Source organism: Balaenoptera physalus (assembly GCF_965194825.1).
Source record: "Balaenoptera physalus genome assembly, chromosome: 16".
In the NCBI taxonomy this organism is placed as follows: Eukaryota; Metazoa; Chordata; class Mammalia; order Artiodactyla; family Balaenopteridae; genus Balaenoptera; species Balaenoptera physalus.
In genome coordinates, this window is record NC_138898.1 from 16,035,565 (window position 1) to 16,053,504 (window position 17,940).

General features: G+C 39.5%; 1 protein-coding gene across 4 annotated transcripts in view; it reads right to left on the reverse strand.

The window, feature by feature from the left end:
• Positions 1-13,315, reverse strand: part of PKIG (cAMP-dependent protein kinase inhibitor gamma) — a 115,707-nt gene extending 102,392 nt beyond the window's left edge. The window contains exon 1 of one of the 4 annotated variants that reach the window (XM_082430421.1): positions 13,160-13,315. The gene's annotated coding sequence lies outside the window, so the exon portion shown is untranslated. Of the gene's footprint in view, positions 1-9,941; positions 10,033-13,159 lie in introns of those variants that run through there. The other 3 variants (XM_082430422.1, XM_082430419.1, XM_082430420.1) reach the window with 3 other exon arrangements.
• Positions 13,316-17,940: the final 4,625 nt, after the last annotated feature.

Sequence of the window (17,940 nt, forward strand, 5' to 3'; positions counted from 1 at the left end):
CCACCAAACCAGCTCTACAACAAATGCTAAAGGAACTTCTCTAAGTGGGAAACACAAGAGAAGAAAAGGACCTACAAAAACAAACCCAAAACAATTAAGAAAATGGTCATAGGAACATACATATCGATAATTACCTTAAACGTGGATGGATTAAATGCCCCAACCAAAAGACATAGACTGGCTGAATGGATACAAAAACAGGACCCATATATATGCTGTCTACAAGAGACCCACTTTAGACCTAGGGACACATACAGACTGAAAGTGAGGGGATGGAAAAAGATATTCCATGCAAATGGAAATCAAAAGAAAGCTGGAGTAGCTATACTCATATCAGATAAAATAGACTTTAAAATAAAGAATGTTACAAGAGACAAGGAAGGACACTACATAATGATCCAGGAATCAATCCAAGAAGAAGATATAACAATTATAAATATATATGCACCCAACATAGGAGCACCTCAACACATAAGGCAACTGCTAACAGCTATAAAAGAGGAAATCGACAGTAACACAATAATAGTGGGGGACTTTAACACTTCACTTACACCAATGGACACATCATCCAAAATGAAAATAAATAAGGAAACAGAAGCTTTAAATGACACAATAGACCAGATAGATTTAATTGATATATATAGGACATTCCATCCAAAAACAGCAGATTACACATTCTTCTCAAGTGCGCACGGAACATTCTCCAGGATAGATCACATCTTGGGTCACAAATCAAGCCTCAGTAAATTTAAGAAAATTGAAATCATACCAAGCATCTTTTCTGACCACAACGCTATGAGATTAGAAATGAATTACAGGGAAAGAAACGTAAAAAAGACAAACACATGGAGGCTAAACAATACGTTACTAAATAACCAAAAGATCACTGAAGAAATCAAAGAGGAAATAAAAAAATACCTAGAGACAAATGACAATGAAAACACGACGACCCAAAACCTATGGGATGCAGCAAAAGCGGTTCTAAGAGGGAAGTTTATAGCTATACAAGCCTACCTAAAGAAACAAGAAAAATCTCAAGTAAACAATCTAACCTTACACCTAAAGAAACTAGAGAAAGAAGAACAAACAAAACCCAAAGTTAGCAGAAGGAAAGAAATCATAAAGATCAGAGCAGAAATAAATGAGATAGAAACAAAGAAAACAATAGGAAAGATCAATAAAACTAAAAGTTGGTTCTTTGAGAAGATAAACAAAATTGATAAGCCATTAGCTAGACTCATCAAGAAAAAGAGGGAGAGGACTCAAATCAATAAAATCAGAAATGAAAAAGGAGAAGTTACAACAGACACTGCAGAAATACAAAACATCCTAAGAGACTACTATAAGCAACTTTATGCCAATAAAATGGACAACCTGGAAGAAATGGACAAATTCTTACAAAGGTATAACCTTCCAAGACTGAATCAGGAAGAAACAGAAAATATGAACAGACCAATCACAAGTAATGAAATTGAAACTGTGATTAAAAATCTTCCAACAAACAAAAGTCCAGGACCAGATGGCTTCACAGGTGAATTCTATCAAACATTTAGAGAAGAGCTAACACCCATCCTTCTCAAACTCTTCCAAAAAATTGCAGAGGAAGGAACACTCCCAAACTCATTCTATGAGGCCACCATCACCCTGATACCAAAACCAGACAAAGACACTACAAAAAAAGAAAATTACAGACCAATATCACTGATGAATATAGATGCAAAAATCCTCAACAAAATACTAGCAAACAGAATCCAACAACACATTAAAAGGATCATACACCACGATCAAGTGGGATTTATCCCAGGGATGCAAGGATTCTTCAATATACGCAAATCAATCAATGTGATACACCATATTAACAAACTGAAGAATAAAAACCATATGATCATCTCAATAGATGCAGAAAAAGCTTTTGACAAAATTCAACACCCATTTATGATAAAAACTCTCCAGAAAGTGGGCATAGAGGGAACCTACCTCAACATAATAAAGGCCATATATGACAAACCCACAGCAAACATCATTCTCAATGGTGAAAAACTGAAAGCATTTCCTCTAAGATCAGGAACGAGACAAGGATGTCCACTCTCACCACTATTATTCAACATAGTTCTGGAAGTCCTAGCCACGGCAATCAGAGAAGAAAAAGAAATAAAAGGACTACAAATTGGAAAAGAGGAAGTAAAACTGTCACTGTTTGCGGATGACATGATACTATACATAGAGAATCCTAAAACTGCCACCAGAAAACTGCTAGAGCTAATTAATGAATATGGTAAAGTTGCAGGATACAAAATTAATGCACAGAAATCTCTTGCATTCCTATACACTAATGATGAAAAATCTGAAAGAGAAATTATGGAAACACTCCCATTTACCATTGCAACAAAAAGAATAAAATACCTAGGAATAAACCTACCTAGGGAGACAAAAGACCTGTATGCAGAAAACTATAAGACACTGATGAAAGAAATTAAAGATGATACCAACAGATGGAGAGATATACCATGTTCTTGGATTGGAAGAATCAACATTGTGAAAATGAGTATACTACCCAAAGCAATCTACAGATTCAATGCAATCCCTATCAAATTACCAATGGCATTTTTTACGGAGCTAGAACAAATCATCTTAAAATTTGTATGGAGACACAAAAGACCCCGAATAGCCAAAGCAGTCTTGAGGCAAAAAAATGGAGCTGGAGGAATCAGACTCCCTGACTTCAGACTATACTACAAAGCTACAGTAATCAAGACAATATGGTACTGGCACAAAAACAGAAACATAGATCAATGGAACAAGATAGAAAGCCCAGAGATTAACCCACACACCTATGGTCAACTAATCTATGACAAAGGAGGCAAAGATATACAATGGAGAAAAGACAGTCTCTTCAATAAGTGGTGCTGGGAAAACTGGACAGCTACATGTAAAAGAATGAAATTAGAATACTCCCTAACACCATACACAAAAATAAACTCAAAATGGATTAGAGACCTAAATATAAGACTGGACACTATAAAACTCTTAGAGGAAAACATAGGAAGAACACTCTTTGACATAAATCACAGCAAGATCTTTTTTGATCCACCTCCTAGAGTAATGGAAATAAAAACAAAAATAAACAAGTGGGACCTAATGAAACTTCAAAGCTTTTGCACAGCAAAGGAAACCATAAACAAGACGAAAAGACAACCCTCAGAATGGGAGAAAATATTTGCAAATGAATCAACGGACAAAGGATTAATCTCCAAAATATATAAACAGCTCATTCAGCTCAATATCAAAGAAACAAACACCCCAATCCAAAAATGGGCAGAAGACCTAAATAGACATTTCTCCAAAGAAGACATACAGACGGCCACGAAGCACATGAAAAGCTGCTCAACATCACTAATTATTAGAGAAATGCAAATCAAAACTACAATGAGGTATCACCTCACTCCTGTTAGAATGGGGATCATCAGAAAATCTACAAACAACAAATGCTGGAGAGGGTGTGGAGAAAAGGGAACCCTCTTGCACTGTTGGTGGGAATGTAAATTGATACAGCCACTCTGGAGAACAATATGGAGGTTCCTTAAAAAACTAAAAATAGAATTACCATATGACCCAGCAATCCCACTACTGGGCATATACCCAGAGAAAACCGTAATTCAAAAAGACACATGCACCCGAATGTTCATTGCAGCACTATTTACAATAGCCAGGTCATGGAAGCAACCTAAATGCCCATCAACAGACGAATGGATAAAGAAGTTGTGGTACATATATACAATGGAATATTACTCAGCCATAAAAAGGAACGAAATTGAGTCATTTGTTGAGACGTGGATGGATCTAGAGACTGTCATACAGAGTGAAGTAAGTCAGAAAGAGAAAAACAAATATCATATATTAATGCATGTATGTGGAACCTAGAAAAATGGTACAGATGAGCCAGTTTGCAGGGCAGAAGTTGAGACACAGATGTAGAGAACAAACATATGGACACCAAGGGGGGAAAACTGCGGTGGGGTGGGGATGGTGGTGTGCTGAATTGGGCGATTGGGATTGGCATGTATACACTGATATGTATAAAATTGATGCCTAATAAGAACCTGCAGTATAAAAAAACAAACAAAACAACTAATACTAAACTTTCATTGGGTTATTTGTATGGAAATATGTTAATATAAATGTTTCAGACATTACATGAAATTCCTAAAAATCTTATATTTGTATTTGTATGGAAATATGTATGGAAATATGTTAATATAAACGTTTCAGACATTACATGAAATTTCTAAAAATCTTATATTTGTATTTGTATGGAAATATGTATGGAAATATGTTAATATAAATGTTTCAGACATTACATGAAATTTCTAAAAATCTTATATGTTCTGGTATAATGTTATAAGTAATAATCCTAGTTATTACTTTAAAATGTATATCTCAGAAATAACTAATTTTCTTGTCAACTGCATTATTATGAACTTTCATCAAATCTTTTACCGTGGTCATTTTTAAGTCTTTTGTCATTTACAGACAGTTCTGGGTGTACTCTGATGATTTTGCAAATATGTTCCTATAAAAGGGTTTCATCTTCAAGAAATTCATGGAAAAGACTCTGACAAGTACAGGTTTCTGGTAACTGACTGTACTGCTGAACTGAATGAATAAGCATTTTCAGACCTCTGATGAAAAACTGATGAACTCATAAAAGTGCTAACAAAAGATCAAGATGAAAAAAAACAATTAATTACATGGGACTGAGTGAACTGATGAGGATGAGTATAATTTTTGTGACTTTCTGTCTGAATTAAAAAAAAAAAAAATCCCACAAGGACTCAGAGGCAAAGAATATACAAATCAATTTTCACTGCAAAGTAAAGGAGCTGTTACAGTGGAGGATTACTGGACTGAATGTCAATATTATGACATAGTATGAGTGTGTTTCATGTTTGGTAATTGCAATCATTGTTGCTTTTGTTGTGGTCATCCATGTACAATGCTTGGTGTCAGTCTATTTATCTCTTGTAAAAATAAAATACAGTGTGTGTGTGTGGAAAAAAAAAAAAAAAAAAAAAACTTTACCTATGGAGTTGTAAAAAGCCAAAGAGCTTATGTATGTGAAAGCCTTTTATTATGAAATGCTATATGATTCCAACTTTTCACATACTTACTAATTTAATCAGCGTTTATTTAGAACATTAGTAAGCACCTACTGGACCCAATGCTGATGCTGGAACACAAAAAGAAATAAGACAGATATTCTCCCTAACTTGGTAGTATTCAAATTTTATCAGTATAAACCATTATTGTAGCACCAAATTTGCTTCTTTTGAGTATCAGCTCCCCATTATTTGAGAATTCAAATTCTGTTTAAAGATTGAGTAAACTACTTTAAAAAATGATATGTATCATTTGAGCTTAGATGTTCATACTGTCCAACTTTGAACATTATTGAATGAAAAAGAGTATATTAAAAAAAAAAAAAAAAAAAAACATGGATGAATCTTGAGGGCATTATGCTAAGTGAAATAAGTCAGACAGAAGACAAATACTGTATGATCTCACTTATATGTGGAATCCAAAAAGAAAACCAAACTCATAGATACAGAGAACAGACTGGTGGTTGCCAGTTGCCAGAGACAGGTGGCAGGGGTCGGGGCAGGGGTAGATAGGTGAAATGGGTGAAGGTAATCAAAAGGTACAAACTTCCAGTTATAAGATCAGTTAAGTCCTGGGGATATAATGTATAGCATGGTGACTAGTAAAAATAACGTATTTGTATATTTGAAATTTGCTAAGAGAGTAAATCTTAAAAGTTTTCATTACAAGAAAAACAAAAAAAAACTGTAACTATGTGCGGTGATGTTTGTTAACTAAACTTGTGGTAATCGTTTCATAATATATACATATATCAAATCGTTATGTTGCACACCTAAAACTGATACAATGTTATATGTCAATTATATCTCATATTTTAAAAATCCTTCTAATACTGTTTTAATCATTTAATCAATAAGGGGAGGTTAAATATATACATAATTAAGTTCATTATCAAAAAAGAAAGAAGAAAAATAATAATAGCAGCTAATATTTACTGAAGGGTTCCCACGAACAGGCACTATGTTAAGTGCTTTAACTACATAGTCAATCCTTAGAACAACTGTATGTAGTAGGTACTATTATTAAAGAACTTACTCAATGCCATACATTTATTCAGAATATTACAATATTCGAAATATGGTAAAGCCCTGAAACTTTGCTCCCGCATTTACTGGTTGATTCTGATCAACAGACACTCTCGGATTCCAGTCTCCATAGCTTTAAAATGTTAACTGCACGCTGTAGTGCAACATCTGCATTTCCTAGGCCTCCCTGGCTGGTGTCACTAAATACCCCACCCACTCATGTCCTAGCCAATCCTAATCAGGGCAGGAACAATATTAGGACTACTTTTGTTACCACTGTGAGCCTGGGAGGAATGGCTGCCCTCCCCCCAGAAGCCAGCCAAGAGGCTGAGTCAGTTTCTCCACCGGCCCAGTCCTGACTTCTCTCCTCTTCCCAACCAACTCACACTGATGAGACTCCAGCATGCTTTCAATGATGTCAGTGCTGGATGAAATCATCTACCCCACCTCAAGGGTAACAGAGAATCGAAAATATCTACATATGAAAATCCCTGGAGAGTTCACATTTCTCCACGTATTCAATCCAACTGGAATAGTAGAGGATTAGGCTATTGGGGGTAATGTAATTTTGGTTAACTGGAGGTCACCCAAAAAATCTTTTAAATGACATTCTAAAATGGATCAATGTACTGCACTATTTTGTAAGTAGTAGATTTGAACATAATTGAATCCTTGGCTGAGAAATTTGCTACATCTCAGGGTGGTCATCTGAACACTGGAACAATATGGTTTTGAACATGACCTCAATATGGAATGCATTTTATACCACTGGCTTACACATACATAAAAAGGGCTGAAAAAAAGTTTTACAAAAGAAAGCTTATTCTTAATATATGAGATATAATCTTTTTTCTGTTCTTTCTATTGGTTTTTTTTTTCCACTAAAAAAAAAAATATGCTGGAACTCCTCTCCCAAATAACTCCTCTACCTACTAATTCCCAACCTACTGTAGGTAACAGCCTACGGTTTGAAAAGCACTGGTACAAGCAGCCCTTCACAGTGTGGTTTTGCCAGCACATAAGACCAACCCAGGAAAGCAATGTTGTAAGTAACCAGTATTGAACAGAACATACAGGCTCTGTTTTCTTAAAAAATATATATTAAGCTGAATTATTAACTGAGGGAATTTTCTCCACCTACTAGAAGGGAAAATACATGACAGTTGTGCAAAGCCTTCCTTTAATCAGGAAACAGTGGGATTTAACAGAGCACATGACTTGGCATCAGAAAACCTGGATTCATTTTGCAACCCCTAATGAAATAGTAGATCTTGGCAATGATAATTAACAGCTGCTAAAACCATTCTGTGAAAGGCTAATGAGAAACTTACAATGAAGAGATCCTGCCAACAAACACCTGAACCCAATGATCAATCTTAATATCACACAAGGTGAGAGCCAGACTTTACTGCCTGCTGGTATGATACACAGCACCACCCATAAAGTGCAATGGACAAAAAAATAAAGGGAATAGAGGAACACATTAAAGGGATAAAACCAGCCAAATCCAGAGTAGTTGTACAGGACAAATGACCTGATTTTTCAACAAATAAAAGGCAAGGGCGGCGGGGAAGAAGAGACGAAACTGCTATAGATTCAAAGACTTACGAGACTATCACCCAGATGTAATAGGTGGCCCTTGTTTGGATCCCAATTCAAACAAACCAACTGTAAATAGACATTTATGAGATAACTGAGGAAACTGAATACCAAACGGATACTAGGTAATATTTCGGAATTACTATGTTCATTTTCTTAGGTGTGATTATAGGGGGAAAAAGAGGGTGAAAAAAATCCTTACCTCTTAGATGTGTATTAAAGTATTTATAGATGAAATGATATGATGTCTAGGATTTGCTTTAATATAATCTAAGGTGGGGAGGGAGTCGGGGGTACAGATCAAATAAAACTGACCATATGTTGGTATCTGTTGAAGCTGGGGTATGAGTATAAGGTCTTATACCATCTTTTGTACTTTTGTATATGTTTAAAACTTTCCATAATAAGAAGCTATAATATAAAAAGAAAATAAGAAAACCTGGATTCAAACTCCAGAATTCATTAGATATAGGAGCTGGGAGGTTTCTTAAATCCTTTGATCTTCAATTTCCTCATCTGAAAACAGAAATGATAATCCCTATTTAAGAGTTACTGAGAGGAATGAAATGAGATCATGGGTTTACATCTTTTGGACATGCACCTCTCATAAACTGCAAAATGCTTAAAAACATCAGCACGATAGTTAATTCCCTCTCTGCGATGCTCTGGAAGCAGAGACACATTATAGGTTTGTGGGAATAGAGATAGGTAATAAGCTGAATCCATTTGAACTCTCAACAATTTTTGTTTTGTAGTGACCCTTTAATAAGACACTGTTTACTTCACTGGCCCCTTTCTCCCCAAAGGAGAGTGTCAAAGATATTTCAATCAATTGCAGGTCTTGCGGCTTGCCTGGTGGCACAGTGGTTAAGAATCCACCTGCCAATGCAGGAGACACGGGTTTGAGCCCTGGTCCGGGAAGATCCCACATGCCGCGGAGCAACTAAGCCCGCGCGCCACAACTACTGAGCCTGCGCTCTAGAGCCCGCGAGCCACAACTACTGAAGCTTGTGCGCCTAGAGCCTGTGCTCCGCAACAAGAGAAGCCATTGCAATGAGAAGCGCTCACACTGCAATGAAGACTAGCCCCCGCTCGCCGCAACTAGAGAAAGGCTGCGCGCAGCACAGAAGACCCAACGCAGCCAAAAATAAATAAATAAATAAAATCTATTTTAAAAAAAATTGAAAGTCTCTAACTTGAGTTGTTTATATTTCTTTTTTACTTTCCCAATTATATTTCCCCTGCTAAAGGTAGAAAGTAATTTTCAGGAGACTGTGTTAAGATAAAACAGAATGCAATTAGGAATCAAGGTAATCTAAACAGGACTTTGTTTAAAATATTCCAGGTGCTTTGAGAAGAATAGATTTGCATCTTCCAGCATTAATGCTTCATCTCAAATAAAAGGAAATTAACAAAGGTTCAAGTCTAAGTAACACAAAGGGAAATCTGTCACTATCTGGCTTCAGCTTGCAGAACGGGTTGGCGGGAGCCAGGGTGATCTTTCTATAATGCGGATCTGATTAAGTCATTTCCCTTCCTTTCAATGGTTTCCCTCTGCTTTCAGGAAAGAGTCCAAACTCCTGAACAAAAAGGCTCAGGTGGCTCTCCAGCCTTATTTCCTCCCTCCTCCCCTAGTCTAAGCCCCTTCTCCCCACAGGCCCCCAAGTCTTCATCCTCCACTCCTTTCTGCCTTACCTCTTAGTTGTCAAGTCCTGTTGATTCTCCTGAAACATCTCTCAAATCTGCCCACTCCATTCCATTCCTGCTGCCACTGCCCTAGACCAGGCCCCTTTTTCTTTTTTTAACCTTTACTCTCCCATCTCCCCAAATAGGATATATCCGTATTGCTTTTTCCAATTATGAAAGCCATTCATGCTCATAAAAAAGAAAAATAAGGCAATAAGGAAAGGAATAAAAGTCTCCCCATGATCTCACGACACAGACATAAAGAACTTATCTTTCTGGCACATTCATGTTTGTAGCAGCATTATTCAAAATAGCCAAAAGGGGGAAGCAACCCAAATGTCCATCTATGGAATGGATAAACAAAATGTGTTCATAAATACAATGTATGTACAAAATGTGTATATCCACACAATGGAATATTATTTAGCCTTAAAAAGGAAGGAAATTCTGACACATGCTACAACATACACAAACCTTGAGGACATGATGTTAAGTGAAAAAAGCCAATCGCAAAGAGACAAATACTGTATGATTCCACTTATATGAAGTATCCAGAGTAGACATCCATAGAAACAGAAAGTAGAATGGTGGTTGCCAGGAGCTAGGGAGAGGGGAAAACGTGGAGTTGTTTTAATGGGCGTAAAGTTTCAGTTCTGCAAGATGAAAAAGTTCTGGAGGTTGACTGCACAACACTGTGAATATCCTTAACACTACTAAACCGTACACTTAAAAACGGTTATGATAAATTTATGGGTATTTTACCACAATTAAAAATAAAAAATTGTTTTAAACAACTCATCTTTCTAGACATTCTTCCTATAAATATGTATGTATACACTTAAGAAAACAAAAATAGAAACATACTGTAATCTGTTTTTCACACCTAACCATATGATGTAAACATCTTTCCCATATATATGGCTCCCACCTCCTTTTTTAACAGCTGATAGTACCCATCATATAACTGCATCATGATTTAACCAGTCGGTTTTCAGTTTTTCAATATTATAAAAACATCACAGTCAGCATCTTTGCGTATTTTCTCATCATGTCCATAACAGACACCTGGTTTTTTTACACGCCTTTTTTTCTGGTATCCATACCCTGATTTTCCCAAGGCAAAAATACCACCTCTTCACACAAGCACCCATCCTGACCCCTACCGCCAAACCTCCAGCCAACTCTTATTCTATCTGACTAGCTAGGCACATTTATTTTAAAGTTTATTCCTAGGTATTTATTTTTCATGTTGCTATTGTCATTTCACCTACAATTCCATTTTCTTACTATTGCTTTTTGTCTATCTTGTAGCTTGCTTAGTTTTAACTCAATTCTCTTGAATTTTCTCAGCAGATAATCATATCATAGGCAGACAATTGTATCATTTAGATAGCAATTAAGAGCAAAAGCTCTGGCTCAGGCAGGCCTGGATTCAAATCCTGTGTGACCTTGGCTAAGCATTTTTTACCTCCATTTCCTCATCCATCAGCTGGGAATTACACTAGAGGCTATCTCCCAGGGTTGATGTAAAGATCACGTTTTCAACTGAGACTAGTGCATCGAGAGTGCTTAACACAATGTTAGTTCAATAAATGTCTCCTATCTGCTGAGAAAGAAAATAGAACTTTCTCTCCATGCTTACATTTTTTATTTATTTCTTCTGGTTGCATTACACAGGTGTGCTCCTTTTCAGCAATTACCTTGCTTCCCACGTCTCCAAAACTAAACTAAACAAAACAAAAAAGCCGTCATCAGACTCTTTGTAAAGGATCTGTGCTGTGGATCGCATCCACTCTCACACTAGCTGGAAAGTTGTGCCATTGACTTTTCCCTTCATCTCCTGTATTTTGTCTCTCCCTCACTACTGGCTGTTTGCCATCAGCATTTAAATCTGCTTGTGTCTCTCTCCTGCTTAAAAAGACTTCACCTGATTCCCCAATTGCTCTCCAGCTTTCTCGCTTCTCTTCACAGCCAAACTTCTTGGAGCTGCCTACACTTTGCCTTTACTTTCTCACATCCCACTCTTTCCTCATCCCACTGACATATTACATTGAACCTTTGGAAGCTGCCGATATTATAGATTCCACCCCCAACATTTCACCAAATCTGCTCAACTGGGTCTTCAGTGACCTCTATATTTACTTATGCAAAAGGCACATTTTTAACGTTTAACTTCTTTTACTTGAAATCTCAGCAGCATCCAGCAAAGTGGACCTCTTCCTTGGGCTTTCGTTACTACACTCTCCTAGTTTTCCTCCCACTTCTCTGGCCATTTCTTCTTGGTGTAGTCCTAAGTGAATGGTTCTGCCTAGAGTGTACAAGATAGTGGCCCTGAATGACCTGGGCCTTTAAAAGAAAAAACTCTCTGAATGGGTCTCTTCCAATACTGATTCAGTTCCAGTTGTACTAGACTGCTTTTATCTCCATGAATGTACCTTTAATGTCTGGAATACATGCCATGAGGGCAGGAACCTGATTCCTTACTACTTACACAGTGCCTGGCACATAACAGGTGCTCAGTTAATATTTTTTTTGAATCCCCATAAATGAAAAGCTGCAATGTGAAAAACTGACTGGAGAAGTGATGAGACCAAGACAGAACAAAAAAATCCCTGATCTTTTGAAAACCATACCTCTGATCACGCAACACACACTCACTGCCTGATTTAAATCCTTTGGTGCTCCCCACTAACCGCCATGACAAAGTCCAAACTTAGGAGGAGATACAAGTAAAGTCTTTCTTCTATAAGAAGAGCACCTGCTTATCTCTCAAACACACTGAGCCAGATCACTTCCACTTCCCGGAATCTGTCTCTTAACAGGCTATGAAATCCCTGCAGATGCCCAAGAAGCCTGCACTCTCTCCCCAGGACCTTGCACTGGCCGTTCTCTCTGCCTAGAACACTATGCACTCCACCAGCTTCATCTTCCGGCCAATACAGAGGCAGCCTTCATGTCTCATTTTGGAAGTCATCTTCTTTTGGAAACTCTCTTTGACCATCCTCCCCAACCTCATCTCCGGAAATCTGGGTTAACTGCCTTCTCTGTGCATTCACAGTCCCCTGTATGTCCAAAATCATAGCTGGACCCACAATGAGTTCCTATTTATACCTTAAATCTGTGGAGTTCCCTGAGGACAAGATGTCTCATTCACTTTTTTACCCCTGGCAATTAGCCCAGGCCCTGATACACAACACATGCTCAATGATGGACCTCCTTGGAGTAGTAGTAGTAACAACGAAAGCTCCCAAGGTTTACCTGCAAGTATTTGAAATATATTATTTGCTTTGTAACAAGCTTCTAAGATAGGTGCTATCATTATCCCCATTCTGCAGATGGGAAAACTGATGGACAAAGAAGTTAATCCTCTCTGGCCCCAGAAGAGTCGCACAGACGCACATTTTCTGCAATTTTGAGTTATTCCTCGACCCCAAATAAGAAGAGCTTTAAAAAAAAAAAACTTTCGAATCAGGCCAATGGCCCCCAAATATAATAAACAGACCAAAGCGCAGAACGGGATTAAAGGGCAAGACGGGGCGCAGCCCCGCCGCCAAGGGTGGGGGGAGCGGATAAAGGTCAGGCCCCGTCTCCTTCCCGGGAGTCCCCAGCGGCCCAGCCCCTCGCCCGTTGAGACGAGTCGACTCCGGGAACCGCGCGTTAGGACCGCGACTGCCCGCCCGGCCCCTGCTCACCTGCCGTCCCGCCGCCAGCCGAGTCCGGGCCGCTGGCCCGCAGCGCCTCCCCCGGGCTGCCTGGCGCCCGCCGAGCGCAGCGGAGCCCGTTGCCTTGGCGACCGGAGCTGCCGAACTCCCGCGGCTCGCGCTACGGCGGCTCGGAGGGGACCAGCAGGCCTCGCGGCCCCTTCCGCAGCCCCCTAGCGGGCGGAGGAGGGAAAAGCGGGCGGAGGAGGGGAAAGCGGGCGGAAGTCCGGGTCCGGAGCGGAGGGGGACCCGGGTAGGGGTTGGCAGCCTCAAACTTGGCCCGGAGGGACGGGAGAAGGAAGGAAACTTTGGGGGAAAGGGGGACAGCCAGGCCAGGGGAGGACTTGGGCTTCATATCCTGCCTGTGCCTCAGTTTCTCTCTCTGTCACCTGAGATGGAGACTATTCCGGGAGATGACGGAGCCGCAGGCGGAAGCTTGCTAGACTGGGAATATTTAAAGATGTGAAAATTGATGTGGGAAGGGTGGCACATGCCTCTCTCTCTTTAATTTCCAAAACGGTGGTGGGACAAAGAATTTTTTTTTAAAAACCAGAACAAGAAACAAAAAAACTTGTTTCTTTGGGCTCATGGTGAGAATGCGATCACCAGATTTAATTTCAATATGAGAAATAATGTACTTTAACTTGTGACTAGCAGTTATACTTCCTGGAATAATCCTGCAGATAATCTTGGAACATGAGCATAAAGAATATTCATTGCTCCATTGTTTGTAACAGCAAAAGGGCTGAGACCAGTCTAAACGTCCATCAGTAACAGATTAACTATGGTACATCCGTAAAATGGATTACCAGAGAAAGAATTAAGAGGGACTGAGGTAGATACAGATACAGTTTCCATATAGACCTAGCTTCAAGCTATGCATATAGCTGTTGACTGAAAAAAAAAAAAGCACAACCTAAAAGTTGAGAATTATGTTTTATTTGGCTGGACACAGCCTCTCAGACAGCTCTGAGAGACTGCTCCAAAGAAACGAGGGAGGAGTCAGAGTATATTTGAGTTTTTGCAGCAAAGATTACTGTTAATTAAAGAAAAACATATCTCAAGTTGAGGAATTTAGCACTTTTCTGTGTACAGGAAGATGCAAGAGTCTGGGCTCACTGAAATCATTCCTTTGATAGGCAGCTTAACTATCTAGGGCCAGTATCCTGCTTTTCTCCATCCTGAATCCCCTCAGGGTGCACAGCTGGGGGGGACTGCAGTGGCTGAGGGTTTGGCAGCCCGTTGGTCTCCATCCTGAGTTCCTTCAGGCCTCGCTATCTGGGGTGGGTGTAGTGGTTTGATGGCTGCAGCATCCTTTGTTTACTGTTATGTGTCACCTACAAATTGGCACTTGCCATCTACCTCTACAAGGATTAAATTATGAGTTGCTGCAGCTGCTGACCTTCAACACCCAGTGAAAATTCAGGGTGGAGATCAAAAAGGAGGCACTTTGTGCTCTAGGAAGAACTGGCAGAACAGGTCTTCAGATGGTTAGATATTTTTAAGAGAAGATTTTATGAGCCCAGTTCTTACATTTCCTCTTATCTAGAAAAGCACTAAAATCTTTCATGGTGATGTCTGCTTCTCGTGACTAGCAGCAACCTTCTGCAAAATGTGTGCTTGATTGCACGTACTCCCCCTTCACCAAAATCACATATATAGTGACCTTAACCCCTACCTCTTTGGAGCCGTTTCTCAGAGCTATCTGAAATGCTGTCTCCCAGGCTATAGTCCTCATTTTGCCCCAAATAAAACTTAACTCACAACTCTCACGTTGTGCATTTTTTTTTCAGTCGACATATGGCAGGCAACATTTTTCACTTCACACAGCGGTAGTCTCCTAACTAGCCCTGTCTTTGCTTCTATTCTAACTTCCAACCCTGCCCCAGTCTCTTCTCCACCCAGCAACCAAAACGATCCTTTTAAAATGTGAACATGATCACATCCTTCCCCTGCTCAAAACCTTTAAGTGTGCTGAACAAAATCTAGAGTTACCATGATCAACAGACCCCGCCCCCCCCCCCCCCCAAGTGAACTACCTCCCTGGATAGCTGTCCAATCCCATCTCTCACCATTTTCCCTCTTGTCCATGCTCCAGCCACCCTGGCTTTGCGGTTTTTAAGTTAGGCGTACTTCTATCTCAGGGCCTTTCCTCTTGCTGTTCCACATTGGGACCACTCTTCCTCCAGATATCCCCATGACTTCCTCACTTCCTTCAAATCTCTGCTCAAATGTCAGGTCTTCAAAAAGACCTGCCCTGACTATTTAAAATAGCAGACCCCACCAACTCTGTCTTCTCTTCTGTTTTATTTTTCTTCGCAGTTCTTGTCAGTATCTGATGTAATTTTATACATTTATTTGTTGCCTGTCTCTTTTTGTTCCCAGTGAGTTTAAGGTTCTTGCCTCGTCGTGAAAGAATTTGGAGACAAAGCAGGGAGGTTAAGAAAGTAAAGTGAGAATTTATTTAAGCAAGAATCCACTCTCAGAGGGAGAGGGCAGACAGGTGAGGGGTTGCTGCCCTGGGCTTCTTTGGCAAGCCGGTTATTAAGGGCATACAAATGAAGGGGCGAAATAGTCACTGGGGAAGGAGGAGTTTGGGGGTCGTATTCCCTGATTTTCATCCCAACTCCATCTTCCCGAGGGGAGGAGGGATTTTTGTCCTTATTTAGTTTAGATCAGAAGTGTCATGGCGTTGGTGCATGATGGGTACGGCGTTGGTGCATGATGGGTACTTCTAATCTGCTAACTTAATAAGACTAATTTTATTGTAATGAGAGCATAATGAACAACAGGTTACATTCGGACGCAGGAGATTCCTGCCTTTCCTCACCTTTCTTTGTCTTCTTCCAGGACACTTATCACCCAAAATGTGTGGTTTCCTGTTAGTCTGGAGGTTCCTGCTTTTCTCTGTCTGACCATGGACTCCTGCTGTTTACAAGCTGCGTGACTTCCTCCCACCTGGCCCCTGCCCCTATTTCTCTGCTCATACCTAGCTACCTGCCTGCTCTAACATTTTCACTACAGCATAAACTCTTTTAAGGGCAAGCATTCCGCTGTTCCCTGCTGTTCTCTCATCACTGGGAACAGTGCCTGGCACATAGTAAGAGCTTGGTAAATATTTCTTGAATGAATGAATAAGTTGTGTGATATAAGCAATGTACAACACCACGTGGTTGGAACACTACAACAGGTAAAAGGGGAGTGGTAGGTAATACACACACAGCTGGCATATGCATACAAACCTCTGGAAAGAGATTCGGGAGACGGCAGGGGGCGGGGGGAGTAAGCTAATACATTTTCACTGTATGTTCTTGAGAACTAAAATACTGCCTGCCATATCAGTAAACAAAGGATCTAGCTACTACATTACAGCCTCCCGCAGGACAGTGAGCCCTGAGGGAACTCAGGAAGGAAACAAAGAATACCTGCCATCTAGCAGTCATCAGACTGCAGCCACTCCCAGCGGTGCAGCTTGAGGAATCTCAGGATGAGAAGACACAGGATATGCATCCAGATAGCTGAGGTGCATATCAAAGGAATGATTTCAGTGAGCCCAGACTCTTGCATCTTCCCATACATAGAAAGTGCTAAATTCCTTAACTTGAGATATCTAGTTTTCTTTTACTAAGAGTAGCCTTTTGTTCCGACTACCTTGGTGGTGTTGCAAAAACTCCTATCTGTCCTGGCTTCCCCCTTTCCTCTTTGGAACAGTTTTCTCAGCCTTTATCTGAGATGCTGTCTCCTGGTCTTGAAGTCCTAAGAATGTCTGCCGAATAAAACATAACTCTCAACTTTTAGGTTGTGTATTTTTTTTTTCAGTCGACATTCTTTTATGCAGTATTAAAAATAATCAAGTTCTAGTAATTGCAATGAGACAAGAAAAATGAAATGTTTAAGTATTAGAAAAAACGAATTAATGACATTGTTTATAGATGACATGATTGTTTATATAGAAATTACAAAAAATTCTATATACACATTATTAAAGTTAATAAAAGTTTTGCAAGTTTGCTGAATACTAAGTCAATATACAAAATCAATTATATTTCTATATACCACCTACAAACAAAATTAAATTTTAAAAGATAACCTCTAAATGGACTTGAGGACACAGGGAGGAGGAAGGGTAAGCTGGGACGAAGTGAGAGAGTGGCACTGACATATATACACTACCAAATGTAAAATAGATAGCTAGTGGGAAGCAGCAGCATAGCACAGGGAGATCAGCTCAGTGCTTTGCGACCACCTAGAGGGGTGGGATAGGGAGGGTGGGAGGGAGACGCAAGAGGGAGGGGATATGGGGATATACGTATGCATACAGCTGATTCACTTTGTTATACAGCAGAAACTAACACAACATTATAAAGCAATTATACTCCAATAAAGATGTTGAAAAAGAAATAGAGAATCCAGTTTAAAATGGGCAGAGAAACTGAATGAACAGTTTTCCAAAGTAGACAAAAAAATAATCAACAGTTACATTAAAAAGTGCTCAACATCACTAATCATCAGGAGAACACAAATCAAAACCAAAATGAGATATCACCTCACCTTTCAGAGTGGCTGTTATGCAGACAAGTGATAACAAGTGCTGGCAAGGATGTGGAGAAAAGGAAATAAAGCTATCATATGTTCCAGCAACCCCACTATGGATACATATCCTAAGGAAATAAAAACAGGGTACTAAAGATATATCTTCATTCCCAAGTTCATTGCAGCATTATTCACAATAGCCAAATTATGAAAACAACCTAAGTTTCTCTGAAGGGATG